This window comes from Zonotrichia albicollis, chromosome 6 (assembly GCF_047830755.1).
Source record: "Zonotrichia albicollis isolate bZonAlb1 chromosome 6, bZonAlb1.hap1, whole genome shotgun sequence".
In the NCBI taxonomy this organism is placed as follows: domain Eukaryota; kingdom Metazoa; phylum Chordata; class Aves; order Passeriformes; family Passerellidae; genus Zonotrichia; species Zonotrichia albicollis.
In genome coordinates this window covers 38,066,843-38,083,710 of record NC_133824.1, presented here as the reverse complement: position 1 = coordinate 38,083,710, position 16,868 = coordinate 38,066,843, and the positions used below count along the sequence as shown (strand labels likewise).

The window sequence follows — 16,868 nt, the reverse complement described above, 5'->3', positions numbered from 1 at the left end:
CTGGATTTGTAATTGTTGCGTCCTGAATATTTACTCACAGCAGCCCGATTTCCAAGCCAGGACAGGGTGGCTTCTGCTTTAGCACAGGTCTCACCAGCTCACCTCAGTGTTGAAGCATTAGGTTAGGATGCAAAATGAGGTGAGAGGAGGCAGGAGAAGAAATGTCTCTGAACTTCTAGTCCCTGGAGCTGTGGGATTAACCACATTCACACCGACAGATTAGGGTCATTAACGTAGTCATTAAAAAAAAGGGAGAGTCCTACTGTGAATAATGGCAGGTGCTTCACACACTGGCAGGTGCCGGGTCCCTGTGGTGGAGGCTTGAAGGTGATGAGATAGTGATGAGTGTGAGACATCTCCAAGGCAAGAGCAACACTCACCCTTTTTACACCTCTCCTGCCATCTGAAAATGGTGGCAAGCACGGAACGTGCATGGATGAAGGACTGAACTACCCTGGATCATGCCCCCAGTGCCCACGTGTCAGAGCCCTCTGCTGAAAGGTGTTTCTGGTCAAAACTGGGATAAGGGCTTGTGCTCTGAGCTCCTGCACCCCTGCTCAGTTATTATCTCTTTGGGTGAGCTCAGCTTGAGCTGCAAAACTGGGATAATGTTTACTTTGCTTCCAGGGGTGTGGAGGAATAATTAATTAATGTTTATGAAATGCTTTCAGATCCCTGAACAAGAGGGGTGAGATAAGCAGAAAGGGTTCATGAGGTAGGTGGGAAGCGTTACGATGAATTATTGCAATTCAAAGGTAAATTACTGTTATTGCTGCCTAATAAGCAGACACAGCCATTAGCCTCCGACAATCTGATTTCTAACTCTGTTAGCTCCTTCTCCCCTCCTTCTTCCTAACAAAAAAGTGGTTTCATCTTTGCTAGTCCCACCCAGATGAAGTTGACTATAATAACCTGATAAACCATGTGAGGCTGACCCTGGTGCTTGTGGATGAGACCTGAAGCAGGACAGCTCTCACCACTGCCATGAGCTTCTCACCTCTGATAGCACCTGGGGGAGAGGCAGACCACTCTTCCTTTGCAATGGGGAGCATCCCCAGACCAGTCTCCCATCCAGCTTCAAGCAGCAAACTTGCTGTGTGAGCTCCAAAGCTTGTGGCAGGTCAGGAAGTGAGGGTGATGTGATCCCACCACTCACAGTTACCACCCCTCAGGTGAGCTGGGAAATGTCCTTGTGCATGCCTCCAGCCCAGCCTTTGCTTAGAAAGGCTGCAATCCCGGGAAGGGCCTTGGTGATGAGTAGGGGGCACAGTGACACGGTGGGCAGGCACACAGGAGCTCAGGACTGCAGTAAGCTGAGCTGCAAACAGTCCTTAGGCACTTTGGCCATCTTTGCCTGGAAACCAAAGCAAACCTGACCTGTTTTAAAGCAGTGTGAGTAATGTGAATCCCGGGCTGGTGTGAGCAGGTTTTTCTGGTTCTTGCTCCAGCTATTCCCCCTCCTTCCCTGCCTGGGCTCCCAGTTTCGAGCTGGGAGGGCACCTGAGCCTGGCACAGCTTCCACCCTTTAGGACACCTTTTCCTGCTCTCTACCTGTGCCATTCCCATTGCCCCTAATTGCTTTCCCAGCACCATGCCCCAGAAGCCACCTGCCAGGTTGTGCTCTCAGAATCCCCCATTACACAGCCAGCCCCACATTTCAGCCTCACAGCCCCCTCACAGCAGCAGAACTGTAGGTTCTCTCCCACGCCTCGCTTTGCTGGTGCCAGATGTCAGAGTAGAGCACAATCTTGCACCAGCTCTGTGCTTTGCTGGTACCCAAGTGGAGATCTTGGGCAGAAATAAGGAGAGCCCCAAGCCTGGATTGCTTTTGGTACTGACTTGAACATCCAAGACCACATCTACACATAAGCTCGTAAAGTACAAGCAAGCTTTCTCGTTTCTAATTGTCCTTTTAGACTCAAAACCTTTCTTTTAATTTTTTTTTTCCCTGCCAGGAAGACCAGTGTTATGTATGAAAACCCCTGTTCAGTAAGACAATTACCCCTGAGCTGGAACCCAACACTGAAGATTTAACCCCCTACCGGATTTAAGCCTGAGTTTCAGCCCTGTTGAGTCAAAGGTCTTTGGAGAACAGGATTGAAGGCCTAAAATTATTCCAGTGCCTTGGTGCCTCCCTGGAAATCCCAGTCTGGTGGGAAAGCAGCTCTCTCTTTTAAAAGTACAATAAAGTTAACAATAGTTATCCTTAGTTGACCAAGCCCTAACTGGGTCCTATATGCACCTGAAACATACAAATAGTACCTAAACAAAGAAGAACAGAGATTTGTTTGTTTGTTTTTATCTTTGACAAAATTTTGCAGTCTTTATTTTAATTTTAAAGATAAATTGCTATAATCTTCAAGGGACTGATTTCTTATTAGCTATTGATTTTACATGAAGATGGTATTTGTCAGGATATTTATCTGCTTTCCATGTCCAGAGCAGGATAGGCAACGTCAACTGGAATTCGTTTGGGGAGATAAATTGAAAATAGATTTTATAACCTACTCTGCTAAGAATAAATAGTGCCCAATACTCTACAAAGTATCACTTGACTCAGGTTTTCCTAGTAACTACATAAATCATGCAAAGTCGCTTTTCCATTTGTATGTTAGTGGCATGCCTGAAACAGAAATATCATCCAACAGATGCACATTCAGCATGTATCTTCCTTTCTATTGGAAAGTCAGTAAATTGGCTTTTGCTTCCATAATGCTGAGCTCTTGGCAATTTTTGAGCATAGCCGTACTCAGCACACAGCAGGCAGCTCTAATAACAGGCGACCTAAGCAAAAAGGAGGATTCAGACTGCCCTTGCTCCCTGAGATCTTCCACCTCTTAATAGTCAATATTTGCCTTCAGGCTGTGGGTTACTTAAAGAAGCCAGGCCAGCCCTGTACCAGCGAGGCTTTGCAAAGGGCTGCTCATCTCCTGCAGCGTCTGTGAGCCAGCACTGCCCAAAACACACACGGCAGCCCCGAGGGGGACATGTCACAGCACATGTAGCTCCCTCCAAACAGCACTGTGGCAAGTCCTGTTTTCCTACCAAGCAACCCCCTTTTCCCCCCAGGCATGGGAAATATGCCTGGCTGCCATTCAGAGTGGGAAACAACTGAAAAGCCAGAAACTTTAGACGGGATGAAGCCTGGATTGTGTCGCCCTCAACAAGTGGGAGTTTTAGAAAACACCACCTTTGTGAAACCAGAGAGAGAAAACAACACAGAGCCTGGCACGGGCAATGAAATATGTATGTACCTAGGACCTCATCCAGCCCTCTCCCGCCACTGCACCTCTCAGCTTTGCATTCAAGGGGCACTGGATCTCATCCAAAAACGATGCAGGGGAACAAATGTAGCCCTGGCAACCCCACCGAGGGCAGGGAGGAACAAAGAGGACCCCCGGGCTGAATTTGTTTCTATTTTTAATCCTTATCTTTACCCATCACCCCCATGCATGGAAAGAGGCTTCTCAGCTGTATAGATTTGCATTGCTATGGGAGTTTGAAGTGATAAAACATTTGGCCTGCCTATTCAGAAGCAATTAGTGATTCAAAGCAGCCTGAGACATCTTAAAGGGGCCTGGTTTTCCAAGAGACAGGTGCTCTGAGCTGACTTCAGGGGAAAACTAAGTTTTTAGACAAAAAGAAGTCACTGGCTGCTTCAAAATGCAATTCCTTCAAGACTGAGTAATGAAAAATAAATATTGCACAGAAAATTCCAGATTAGGCTGGTAAAATCTGGGAGAAGGTGGGGAGATAGGCCTGATTTACAGTGCTGGTAGAAGTAATGTTTATGTATCTGTTGAACACATATAATTTATAATTTTATGTTACAGGTTTCCCCTCCACCGCCATGACTAATGCAGGCAGAGTCATCCCCCACTAAGGCTGCCATCCCAGCATCCCTGTCCCAACAGCATCAGCATCAAGACAGAATTTCTCACTCACATCTCCTACAAAGAGAGGAGGTATTTTGTTGAGCATTGCTGCCCTTAGACCTTTACATCCACCTCGGCAAAAGGGCAGCTTACCGGCCTTTGATCTGACTGCAGTGACTAGCACATGCTGCCACTGTTGCAGGGTAAACTGAGGAAAGGAATGAGACCTGCAGCACAGCCCAGGCTGTTACAGGCTCTGGCAGGATGAGAAGCCCTGGAAAGGCAGCATGGGGATGACTAGCTCTCGAGGTCCCTGGGAAAAGCTGGGAAAACCCACGCTAAGGGCAAGATTGCCCATGTAGAGATAGCAGGGCAAGACAAGTTGGTATACAAATGTCCAAAGCAGAGAAGAAAGCATTCACTCTCCCCCTGAAGGAGTTGTCCTGTGGTGTCCTCGCCATGCAGCTCTTTTTCTCCCTTTATCACCAGGAGACAGAGTTTCCTGCAACAGGCAACTGAGAGCAAATTGAGGCTTTTGCTTTGTGCTGTGGAGGCTCCAGCTTCTCTCTATCCCCATGCTATCGAGTTATGCTGACACAACCACTGAATTGCTGGGTTCAGGAGAAAAAGGGAGGAGGAAGAGATCGCTAACTTCCATCCGGAGGCGTCTTCTCCTCCCCACTGTACTGTGTACAGCACCTGGACTCCCTGCAAAACCACCCCAGTCAGCCAAAGTCGTTCCCACTACACGTGCCACGTTGCCCGGGGGCTGCTGCTGGGGCTTTGCCAGGCAGAAAACAGCACAAGGAGACTGCAGGAAAGGCTAGGGCTGAGTAAAATCTGAAAGGATTTCTTCCAGAGAGCACTTGAAAGCTAACAGGCCAGGGGGCCACAGCTGGCAGGGGATGCATTTTAAACTGCTTTTTAATCTGAGAGCAGATATATCCATCACCATCTCTAACATCTGTCTGGCAAACTGCATGGGTGGGGGCAATAATCTCCCAGGCTGTTACATGCAGACTAACTAAGAGAGAAGCCAGGCAGCAGATACATTCAGCAGCCCTCAGGGGCTTCCAAGGCAAAGCACTGGCTGTAAGCAGGTGCTGCTCGGCCCCAGCAAGCCATGGAGGAGACCCAGGTGGTGCAGATATGTCCCCTTTCCCATTTCCTGCACTGCAGGAATCAAATGCTCTTTGGGGGAAAAAAACACCCTCCCCTACATGCAGCTCTGCAGGGCTTAGAGAGCATCTCGGCCACTCAGCTCCAGGGCTGGCTCAGTGGGGTTCAACACGAGTCTCCTGCTGAGGGCTTGCAGCACACACTCACACACCTACAGGGACATCTCAACCCCAGCAGCTTTCAGGCTGGAGAGCAGTAATAAAAGGAGAGACAAAAAATACCTTTTCCTACTTCCCAGTCAGGAAACAAAACCCCCAGATGCAGCTTAAATGTAAAATAAACAGCATGCAGATATCAACCTGCATCTTCAGGCACTTATATGTCCTCATGCAACTGATCCCAACTGGAGTTTTTGCCCAAGCTACAAAGCATCAAAGGCAGAGGCATGAGTTGCAATCACTTTTCCTGTTCCCAGGCTGTCAAACCTGCATTTCCCTGATCATGAAGAAATCACTTGGCCAAAACAAGGGGTCAGACCTGCAGACCTATTCCAGGTGCTCTTCAGAGCATGCTACACCTGCAAGACCAACCTAGATTTAGGGCAAGATCATGAGCACAAGTGAAATGCAAAAAGCAGCAGTAAGGAGGGAACCGCAGGGCCTCTTGTGGAAGAGGCCCAAGACACCTGTCTGGGGCCAAGCCTGGAAGGTCTATCAGCCCTCATGGCATCTGCTGTGTCTTGTCTCCTCAACAGTAGCTGTTTGTGTGGATATCTCACTTTTCTTAGCACATATACATGCACCATCAGGTTTGAACTCCCACTGTTGCGAAGACATGTTAGAGATGTGACCCTGAAATGCTGGAAAGGTTCAGAAAGAAAAGTGCACTCACAATTTACTTATTAAATCTTAAACCTTGGGACTGTGCTGCTTCTTGAGTTGGCAAAGCATGTGGGACAAAGAGGCTACTAAAATGCCAGAGGTTATCCCCCTGAATCAGGTGTCAGAGAGGACAATGGCAGCTACAGGAAGGACTTTCCTGGATCTCATAGGACCCTCAAGACCATATAGCAGACACCAGGAAAAATGCACCAGGCAAGAAAGAGGAGGTACAGCAGGACCAGTAGGTCAGAGGTGGTCCTGAAGGCCATCTCCAACCCACTGCTGGTACCACCACTTATCCCCTTCCTGCCAAAGGAAATTTCCACCCACCCCAGTTCACTGGTTCACTCGTGTGACAAGTTTTTCCTCCCCTACCTCTGCTCAGGTGTGACTTTATCAGCTGTTTTTCAGCCAAGAGGATGCTTCACACCAAAGGGATCCAGGGACAAGCCTTGTAATTAGGACATGGGTGCCACCCACCAGTTAACCCCTCCTCCTTCCTCATTTAGCCTGGGAAGCATAAAGCTGGGTTTGTTAATATTGCCCATACAACTTAGCATTTGTGCATTCTGCTTTCTGTCTTCAGAGCACTTCAGCAGGTGTTTTGCAAGCTTCTTCCCAACTCCCATATGACAAAGGATTTGGACAGGGGATGAAAGGGGATCAGGGAAAAGGAAAGCTACACAATTTGCCCCAGAGCAAAAAGAGCTGGGAGTAGATCCAGGATCAACACTCAACAGTTCCTGCCTCTGAATCTCATGCTCTGATCTTTGCTGGTACCTCACTACCTTCAGGTTCAAAGCTGGTATTGTGGAGCCTTGTTCTCCTCTTGGTACCAGAGAGCAAGTTTCCTTTAGATCACACCCACTGGACTGAGTGGTCCTGCACCAGCAATTAAACGATGTAATTTTAAACATCTGGCAGTGGTTTGTAAACTCATGATCAGCACATGTTTCCCTTAAGAGCACCATATGTAAGAGAAGCAAAGGATTCCTCCATTCACACAAGCTGTGTATTGGGGTGGTTAAAGCAGGACCACTGGACTGACAGCCTGCACTCCCCTCTTCTTTGTGCCTGCACTACTCTTGGTGCAGAGAGTAGGACTTGATCAAGGACTGTCCAGCTCTACAAAATCCCTAGGAGAGAAAATGTTTGATTTTTTTTTCCTGCCAGACCAATGCCTCTGCATCAAGCAGCTGGAGAAATGTGTGGGCCAACAAAGAAGAAGGTGGAGCAGCGAGTGCTTGCATCAGGCTGCAGAATGAGAACAGCTTAAACTCCTTTTCCCGTTGCTAGCCATAACAGTGGAGTAGCTCCAGGAATGTCAATGGAACTTCAGCAGTCTGGAACAGCACTATCATTTCTATCGTCCTGTACCTGGATATATCTGGTCCAATTGCCCAAAATTCTTGATATATTGACAACCCTGCCACAGCTTTATTGAAGGCACTTCTGACTCACTAAGTCCCTTAAATCATTGCTGGACCAAGAGCAGCCCCTCTCCTGGGAGTTTCTGGGTCCACAAACTACTTATTTTCTCCCAATCAGTGGAACAGTCTTGTAATGGAGTTTGTTTTGCTGCAATCTTTCATTCTTGCTACAGAGGGAAAGGAAAGCTGATTAACACAGAGAGAAGAGACACACTCCCCATCTTTGTCTTTTAATCATAAGGAAAAATCAAAAGGTTCTAGCAGATAGAGAGCCAACTAATCAGAGTTTTCTTGGTCCCAGACCCACCAAGAATCACCTCTCTGAGGTGAGGTAAGAGCACCACTCTCAGACCCTTTGCTCTGTCAATCCCTTTGTCTCTGCCTGAACCTGCCATTTGCTCTAGTCCTGTCATTGTGTGTCAAGGCTCTGCCCCTTGCTTTGCTTCAACCCTCCCAGATCTAAAATAGATGTGAGGCATACAGCATCTTTCCCAAAGCCCTCCAGGACCTGCTGATGAAGACTCAAGAAGCATTAGAGGACTCCAGTGTCACCATTGCTTTGGGGACTACTCCTTTCTGGGGTAGGAGAGGCTGGCAATTAGAGGGATCAAATCTCCAGCCCTCTGTTTCATGAGAAGGGAGGGCAAAGCAATTTTGGCTTCTCCACTGCTGGGTATGCAGGACAAACAAACACAAAGTGCCAAGGCTGGAAACCGCAGGCACTGGGGAGCCTGAAGCAGCACTGGAGCTGCACTGTAGACAGCCTCAAACTCTGGGGCCAGGTGAGGACTACCAAATCCACATACATGCAGGCTGAGTAATGTCCTGAGGAGCCCAAACAGACATGGAAATGGCTGGGACTTGAGAAATCTTGCCCAAGGGCCAATGGGGCTCTAGTGAGTGACCACACCAACTTATGTAGATCCCACATTCATTAAAAGTAAAATTACTCTCTCCCTTTAATAACATTATTAATGATGTCTGCTGTCCTAGGAACCAGAATTGCTTGGACCTCACATCTGTGGAGGAAATCTGAGCTTATGCTGAAGCCTTCTCGTGAGTGAGCTTTGCCGGGGTCCCTCTGTCACCAGGCCTCTCTGGTGTTTAACTGAGGTTTGGTCTATGCCAGGCCTTCCCAGGGTCAGTCAGTGAGTATGTCTGTCTTTCCTTCCTTCAAAACCCATTTCCACAACACTTGATGGTGTCCTCAAGCAGAGCATCTCTACTTCTCAACAGTGTTTAAATGGTATGAAGAGAAGGAAGGGGCACAGACTCAACAGGCACATAAGTCCTGTCTTTTCTTTAAGATGGCAACAGGAAAGAAAACAGACCAAACATTATTTTTCTTGGTGAGAAGGGATAATTTCCTGTTCATGATTCATCGCTGTCATGTGGAGACAATGACAGTCCTTCATCCTCCTCACAGCTTTGTCTTTAAAACACCGCTCATGCCAGCACACCTCTCCAGGTAAGGTGCAATTACCTGGGAGTTCACTGGCTCATCACTAGCAATTATCCAACTGCCCTGTGTCCCATCAACCCACCCTAATCACTACAGCCCTAAAACTCATAGCTCCTACAGTAAATACTATCATTAAACCTCTGGGAGGGAATTTACTATCAGCCATGGAGTGATTGCTTGCTGGGGTCACTGCAAACATGCAAACTGAACAGAAGGATTGTTATAAAATACAATCCCACTCAAATAAAAGCAGACACTATTAGCAAGCAACAGGCACTGTTTATTCCATAAAATACCAGGAAAGATGAGTTATTTAATGACTGACATGTTATTTAATCAGGGAAAGTCCTGCCTCACTGGAGCTAATGTTCCCAGCTCATAAACTGCCTCAGCTCAATTGGTGGGGAGATACAAAGTGAGCTAAATTTGTTCCTGTTTATGGCCTGCAAGGTGTGGGTATGTTTTCCCCTCTCTTGGGTTTCAGACTGACATTACTGTTCATGGGTTTAATAAAGCCTGAAGAATGTACTGGCCTTAACCCTTCAGAGAAACAAGTCTTATTTGAACTAATTGGAGCAGGGAGAGCTGTTGGTTCAAGTAGGAACATCATCCAGTCCCAAGCTGCTCAATTTAAAAACATGATTGTCAAAAAAAAAATTAAAATACCCTGTTTAATTCACTAAAGGTGAATTGTTTAATTCACCTTTAGTGAATTTTCATGTTTATTTGTTTTCAGGTTCATCTAGGTCAAACCTCTTCTTACAACATGAGACAGACGTTTTTTCTTAGCTTTCATTTAGATACAAAAAGCATCACTGATTCTCACAGATCTAGTAACTGAGTTTTCTAGGCAGAACCTCTACTGCTGTAAGCCCACCACTCCAAGATTGTAAACTTTGGCAACATTTCAGTATGCAGGATAATTTTTTTAAAAAACTGACAAGTTGTGCTACATATTCCCATTTAAACAGAGAAAAATGATGTATGTAACAGGCACGACCCTTTCCCTCTCTCTAATCCCCCCACAGCCCTGGGACAAGCAGACTGTGCTAATCTCACCCCCCCAGGTCATCAGTGCGAATCCAGGGCAGCAATAACATGCTGCCAGCACAACACTCCCTGCTCATTTTGTGATGTCCCTCTGCCTTTCCCTGCCACTGGCATGCTGAGGGACTGCTCTTCTACTATGAGCATGGTACTAGGAGGGACCTCCAAGTCTCATCATGCCTTTGCGTCTGTGGGAAAGAATTGTTCAGGCAGGTCTCAGCCCTATGCTCTAATAAATAACACAAGCTGTGCTCCAAAAGGTCTTGGTGTTGGAGTCTTGGTGTTCCCTCTTCATGCCCCACTTGCAGCAGCAAGACCTGAGTCGTGGCGCTGCTTTTCAACGTGCGCCACTGAATCCGTGCAGGACATCAGCCCTTCCACAAGCTCACCCCCTGCCACTGAGCCAGGAAGCTCCTCTGGGATGGCTGTTACCCCATGGAAGTGGTTTCTCAACTGGGACAGCTTGGATGTGCCCTGTCATTAATGGCTGGCACATCTTTTCACAGATATGTCTCTGCTGGTTTTGACGGGTGCAAAATGGGCTGTGCTGAGTGCTGCCTCCCCGTGCCGGCAAACCTCTTACCCCAGCCAGCTCCTCACATCTCTGCTCGCATCTTCCAGGCTTAGGGAAAAGCCTTTTCTTTACAGCATGCCCCTGCACACGGCTGAGCCCTGAGCGCCCTTCCCTCCTCACCCCCAAGCTCCAGAGGGACGGGCTGCAGGAGGGTTACGCTGAGGCAAGAGCAGAGCAGCTCTCTATCAGCAGGAAAAGCTGCTTCATTTCAATGTAAAGCCATCTTCTTTTAGCACATCTCAGAGCCCCGGGGGCCCTGCAGGGCTTTGTGAGTTTGACTAATCAGGAAAACCCAAAACTAGCCAAAATTACTCGTTCCTCTTGGGGCAGGAGAGCTGACCACACAACTGTGGGAAGGCGCTTTGATTCCCCTGTCCCTGCGCAGCTTTTCCCCAGGCATCCCTCCCCCAAACCCCACTGCACGGTCTCTGTCAGTGCCCCAAACCCCTGTGATTTCCCCATCCCTTCCCCCAGGTGCACCAGCTCCGCTGCCGTGTCTGTGCGGAGCGCAGGTGCCGCTCGCTGACAGTGCGGAGTCCCTGTCGGCGGCCCCCGACACCCACGGCGTGGAACTGCTCCCGGCTCGGGGCTGGGGCACGGCCCGAGGGCGCCCAGGGTACCTGCAGGAGGGCCGGGCCCTGCGCGCTGCTCCTCGCCGCGATGCCCCGTCGCTGCCCAGCACCCGCCGTGCTCCCGGAGCCGAGTGGGGACGGGAAAGTCTGGCTCCTCTGCTTCTCGTTGCCAGGACACCTTGGCGTTCAAACCTGAGCTGGGACCAATCAGCCCCGGGGCTGGGGAGCACCAGCCCCACGTCATCCACTGCTGGCGTTGATTTGAGCGAAAAAGCGTGACAGCGGTCACAGAGCCCGTGGGGAGCTGCCTTTGTGCGGGTGGGCTCTGCCCCCACCCCTGCCGCTCACTGGAAGCCTCTTCTGTCGGGCTGCGGAAAACAAAAGGGACGTGGGGAAAGGAAGGGAAAAGAGCACTTCTTCTCAACTGCCAGAACTGTGTTTACAAGCCTGGGTTCTTCTGGGTGTCCTCTTTCTCAGCGTCCCGGCCCCTATCCCGGTGGTCACCTTACCAGGGAGAACCTCCCGGTGGTCACCTTGCCGGGAGCGGTGTCGCTTTCCCAGTACCGGCAGTGTGCTCCCTGTGCCCCGGTGCGGCCGCTGCCACCTGCCTGGCTCTGCCCCAGACGGTGCAGCGTGGGTGCAGACCCGCAGACCCACGGCTCTAGGGATGCTTTCTGGCCTGGCTGCAGTCGCAGGGGCATTTTTTTTCTCCCAGCCAGCCCCTGTAAGATGTTTTTTTACGGAGCCCAGAACTGGAGCCTTAAGCCCCTCATGAGCACAGAGGGCTCAGGTGCACAATGCAAACAGTCCATCTTTGTTAGGGAAACTTTCCTGTCTGACCATTCAGGAAGCACTCTGGCCATCACACTCCCAAAGGGTCAGACAGGAAAGTTTCCTTAACACCCCAGTGCTGGCTTCTCTGCTCAAACACGTGCAGCTGCTGCCAAGGTGCAACACCTGAGTGAAAGATGCAGCCATCACCTTGTTTCCTGCAGTGCCGGAGGTGGGAACTGGTGCATCTTGACTCCTCACAGACAGAGAGAGTTCTTCCCAACCTGCCAGACTCCTTCCCAAGGTACAGGTGCCTGGGTAGATTCTGAAGAGAGATCTCCACATCACCTTGGTGGTGGTGTAGAGGGATAGATAACAGCAACCCAGGTATTCTGGCAGAACTTCTCCCCTTGAGCTCCCTAGACCCTCCAACCCAGGCATCTATGTGGATCTCCTTCCTGCTCAGGAAATAATAGTTGTAGGACAACATCCTTCACACCCAGACCACATGCTGAACCTTTGGGATAAGGGCACCTGGCTTCTGCCAACTCTGCCCCCTGTCATTTATTCTCCCCAGAAGAAGACCACTGAGGTTTTGCCAGGTCACAAGAGAAGGTGACCTGAAGAGGGGTCTGAGCATGCTGGAGGGCGGAACCATAGGATCAGCACATGTGGTGCTGTGCCTGACTCACTTCCCCATTATACCATGTCCCAAACACCCATTTCACCCCATTAATTAGCCATGCTGCTGAGGTGCTATGCAGCCCTGTGGCCAGCACTTGGGCTGGTTTCCTTGCCACCCCACGCCAGCAATTAGCGAATCCAGGCTGGCTCCTCCCCCCACTCTGCCCTGCAGGTGGATGTGGATGAGCTGTAGCAGCCTTTTCCCAGTGACCCCACATCTTGCCAGTACAGCACCAGGCAGCCTGACTGCCTTCCCTGTTTTTGGGCTCAATACAGCTCCTGGTGAAGGAGGTATGATTTAATTAAGGACACTATTTCTGCAGAAGATGGTCTGTGTGAAGCTGCAAAGGTCTTGAACTCATTAATTTTCAGGACATACCTGCAGTTAATTTGTGGTGACTGTGGAGCAGACAAGCACACAGGGAGGTGTCTGTGTGGCTCTGAGGTTGCTCTGCTCATCCTCAGGACCAAGCCTCCAGCAGTGCTGGTTAGACCACAGGTACAGATGTCCCTTGTTTAGCTCAGATACCTGAGTTCTCCATTGACTTGATGGGGCAGGAGAAGGTGAATGACAATCGCAGAAAGTGATGGGAAGGATTCACCCCCTCATTAGCTCCATCACCCCAATTACAAAGCTTGGGGAGCATGTCAGCTGTCAGGCAGGGTTACAGCTCCACTGCCAAACAGAGCAGGAGGGTGAAAACATTGACATTTCTGGCAGCCTTCCCAAAGGGAACAGACAAAATGGCAGGAGATCAGGTGTGCGTCAGTATGGAGCCCAGTGGATATGGAAGGACATCCCTATCAGTGCTGTCAGTGCTTTTAACAGCAGGTTCCAAGGGCTGAATGAGGCTGTAAGACCTGGCTGTCTGGGCACTGCCACGGTGTAGCAACACCCATGACAAAGGCAAATAGCAGCCTTGGCCAGTAGTGGGGCTTGGGGATAAAGCTGTCAGAAATACTGAGCTGTGGTTGTTACCAGCATTTCTCCCACGGAGAAAAAGCCATTTCTTAACTTGCACATGATTTAGAAGTGCTCCCCTTTATCCCCAACCCTTTCGGTCCTCACCTGAGACAGGAGTGAACTTCCAGCCCCCCAGTTCATCATCTCTTATCTCAGACAGCCTATCTTAGGCCCCAGTAACCTGGGGAGGTTCTCAGTCAATGGAAAAATCCTACTTGAGAGTGGTTTCTCTCTCAGGCGACTGACTCAGCCCCTGGAGGTGCCATCTTCCTCCTCCTCTGCTGCAGCAGGAGCCAGGTACAGCCAGGCACAGCCAGTGCCTCGTGTTAGATGGGGAGTCCTGCCTCCAGGCACAATCAGAGGATGTGAGATACCAAAATACTCCAGAGGGCCTGGGCCTCGCTTCTTGGCTAGGAGCCACCCCTGACCAGCCCCACACATTTTGTCCAGGCATGGGCAGCACTGGTGGATTGTGTAAGAGAGCTGGAGGGGCTGGAAGAGGGCCCAGCAAATATTGATTCAATTCTTCATTCAATGCATGTTCGAGTGAAGCAATTCAGAACTGTTCCATCAATTCAGACTGGCATAATAACATTAGCCAAAAAACTCAGGAACTTGGTCCATCTTTCCTAGCAGATCTATTATTCTGAATCATTCCCTGAGGAACAACAATACAATTATTGTTGCCTGATACACCAAACCCAAAAATCCTAAAAGTCTGAAAGCCAAAGGTTTTGTTTTCATTTTCCTCTGGAGAAGAATACGTATGGGAATGTGCCAAAGAATCAGTTCCTTGATTATTGATTATAAAAGAAGAGGAATAAAGTAAAATTAACTACATGTATCTGATAAGAACATTAAAAAATAATTTAAAAATAACACTTGCAAACCCCTTTTAGCACTTGGAGCAACCAGAGCCAAGGAAAATGACAGGGCTAAGAAGCAATTTTGTGTTGGCACTGCCAATGTGGGAACAGTGTGCAGGGAGGGAACTGTGATCCCCACCTTTCCACACATACACTGCACCCTTAAAATAGACTTGACTTGAAGTTGTGTGTTTTTCACAGTCCAATAACACCTTCTACAAACCTATGTCCATTTCTGCCCTCTCCAGCTCTCAAGTGATCATCTCTTATACCCCATGCTTTTGGCTTAGGCCTATGTATTCCTTGGAGAAACTCCTCCAAGGTGGTATTCTCCCTCTTTCCTCATTTCCCCCAAAGGGTCCTCCGTCTCATCAGATTTATTTTTCCACATGGCCAGTGGGAACTGAAACGAAGGTAAACACACATATTCATGCACGTCTCCATCTCTATATCTATCTGTCTCACAGGTAGGATGCAAACCCTTCTGAAAATAACAACTTTAACCATGGCAACGCACTGCAGCAACACAAACACAAAGCTACTGAGGTTGTAAAAAGGCTGGAAAAAAGAACAAAAGGAGGAGAGGGACTGGGTCCATTGAGGCCTGTTAAAGGCCAGGCAGCTGGATCTTGGTTGAGCAGCCAGTCAGCAGGGTTGGTATCTCTTCTCCCTATTTTTCCTCCCTTTGTATTTACATTTCCTTTTGTACTTAACATCTTGCTACATGGAGGACTTATTCCATTGCCTCTGCCTGCACTGGGCTTGACTGACCTGGAGGAGAGAGAGCTTCCTTCCTTGTGCTCCAAGCTGTTACAAAGAAATGTTACAAGTGAAGATCTTGGCTCCCTGAAAAATCTCAGTGCTGCATTACTGCGTGGTCTGATGGAAAAACCAGACCTATGGTGAGATGCCATCATCTCAGCTCCACCCTCCTCCTCTAACAGAAGCTGCATGGCTCAAGCCATGAAACCAGCAGCCTCTTTTTGGGATATGGGGTACCCAAGCCCCCTGCATGGCAGATTCCATCACCATCTTGCTGTGCTCCAAGGACAGCTTGGATTGTACCTGCCAGCTGGAGAAACCAGAGCCCTGATTTACTCATGGAGAGGACGGAGACCATCGCTGGTATGGAGCACAGAGGTCCTTCCAGCTGCACAGAAAGCACCTGCAATGCAATCAGGGCACTCCTGGCACACTCCAAGCCTTCAGTGAAGACTCTGGCACTGTTATGAGAGGCTCTGCAGGGCCAAGGCCCTGTCCAGCAGAGCTTGCAGGCCAAAGGGACAAAATAGATGGGAGGTAGAAGAAAGCACATTTTGTGAACAGCACTTTCCAAAGATGATGGAGTGGAAGGGTTAAGTGACCCCAGTGGCAGAAGTGGTCACAGCCCCACTGCTGTTTCACCCCTCCTGTAACTGCTAACCCAGTTTAAGACACAGCCAGGAACACAGGACTGGCACCTGGTCTGGGTGGGAGGTGAATCTGGACAAAGCTGCAGACCTTTCCTAGCTACAGCTGAAATGTTATAATTTTTGGATGATTTTGCCTCTGTGGTGACTTCAGACCTCCTTTTAAAGGGTGATGTGGGTTGTTTTGGTTATTCTTGGTTAAAACGCAGTGAGCCTTTGCAGTCTTCAGAGTGAAGGAGATGATGATGATGATACTGTGTGCAGACAGTGACACGGGAGGTGGCATCCATGGCTTAGGAAAGCTGTTCCTGTGCAAATCAGGGAGAGGAGCACCTTCCAGGGTAACCAGTTAGCAAAGCTGGTGCCAAAGGGTTAAAGGGTTTTAGTGAAAGCACAGGAGAGACTAAATGGATCGGAGAGTAAAAATCCAATTAGGAGATCTAACAGGAAGAAGCCAAGCCCTGAAACAATAAAGATAATAGTTTTTTTAGCTGCCAAAGAAAAGATTAGAGTGAGAGCAGATTTGTGGTGGGACCAGGAGGAAGGAAAAACTGTAGCAAAAAAAAAACCGCAATAAAAAATATAAAGAGTTGTTATTTCTCAAGACAGATTCACATGACAAGTTCATGTTACAGCTTCACCTACAGCAAAGTTCATCTCAGGACCCAAACTGTGCAGCTGGTTCTCACCTTTGCAATTGGCTGAATGCCTTCAGAGAAGTTTGAAATTCCAATTTGAGTCCATCATGGGCTTATCCGCATGAAATAGGCTGGGAGTGAATTGACCACAGTGAGGTTTGGTTGCTTATTATGCTTTACTATGTAATCATGTACATACATTTTACCTGGGATAAAAGCAAAGGAAAGGAGCTGGATCAGCCCTGCAAATGTTCCCTTCAGGTCTCAGACAATGCCAGGCTCTCACCTACAGTCCCTTACACACCATGGGTCTCTGCAGGAGAGCCAAGCAGATTTCAAGCTGGGAGGATGGATTTGCAGTCAGGAGGGAGACCCAACACTCATAAAAACACCCAGACAACACCCCTACCCTTCCAGAAGAGAAAGAGCCCTGGATCAAAAAAACCCCAACACGAACTCAGAGCTGGTTATGTGTGGTATGTACTGCCAATTACGCAAATGGGATCACAGGAGCTGGCACAGCCTGTGGCCAAGAAACAGCAGCATCTGGAGAGAGCCAGGGCTGTGGGGCAGGCA

General features: G+C 48.9%; 1 protein-coding gene across 3 annotated transcripts in view; it reads right to left on the bottom strand.

The window, feature by feature from the left end:
- RASSF7 (Ras association domain family member 7) overlaps nucleotides 1–16,868 on the bottom strand; it is a 58,288-nt gene that overhangs the window by 22,832 nt on the left and 18,588 nt on the right. The window contains exon 1 of one of the 3 annotated variants that reach the window (XM_074543256.1): nucleotides 11,009–16,117. The exons of 1 other annotated variant lie outside the window; for it this stretch is intronic. The gene's annotated coding sequence lies outside the window, so the exon portion shown is untranslated. Of the gene's footprint in view, nucleotides 1–11,008; nucleotides 16,118–16,868 lie in introns of those variants that run through there. One more of the 3 variants, XM_074543255.1, reaches the window with a different exon arrangement.